Source organism: Nannospalax galili, unplaced genomic scaffold (genome assembly GCF_000622305.1).
Source record: "Nannospalax galili isolate Female #2095 unplaced genomic scaffold, S.galili_v1.0 scaffold511, whole genome shotgun sequence".
NCBI classification, from domain to species: Eukaryota; Metazoa; Chordata; class Mammalia; order Rodentia; family Spalacidae; genus Nannospalax; species Nannospalax galili.
In genome coordinates this window covers 1098639-1099322 of record NW_008331831.1, presented here as the reverse complement: position 1 = coordinate 1099322, position 684 = coordinate 1098639, and positions in this window count along the sequence as shown.

Here is a 684-nt window from a genome sequence, read left to right as displayed (position 1 = left end):
CCCATTCTGACTGTAGTTTGTGTTTCTGGAGACTGTGCTATTTCATTTGTTTATTGGCCCCAGAGGCAATGACATTAGTAATACTCAATTTAATTTAGTGAGTTATATATTCAGAAAACTTGAACAAACAATAAAGTTATATGCTAAAAATATATTAATCTTATTCACATTTATCTTTGTTGTTCTGGTTCACTTAAAATATTTATTTTTGTTATAAGAATTTGGGTTAAATGCTTAGCAAGTTGTAATTGATTTTATGTTAGGTGATACCATTAAATATATATTCTCCCCCCAATTACTTTTTTATATTGTGTGTGTGCATGTGTGCATGATGTGTGGTGCATGTGTGTGTGGGGGGGTCAGAGGTCAACTTTTAGTTGGCTCTCTCTTTTCACCTTTGGGTGAATTCTGGGAATTGAGCTCAGGTGGTCAGGCTTATGTGGCAAGTGTCTTTACCCATCAGTAATCTTACTGGTCTTCAGTTTTCTTAAAGGCAAACATTTCCAAAAGTTTATATGATGTCTTTTATTGTACAAATATTCTAAATATGTGTAGATTCGATCATATCATTACAGTATCTGGTGACTGTTTTTTCTGTTGATTTGGATGCACTTTAGAGAGAAGGACATATATCCTATGTGTATAGCTTGAGAAGTGCTTGCAAACTGAGCACATCTGCACAGC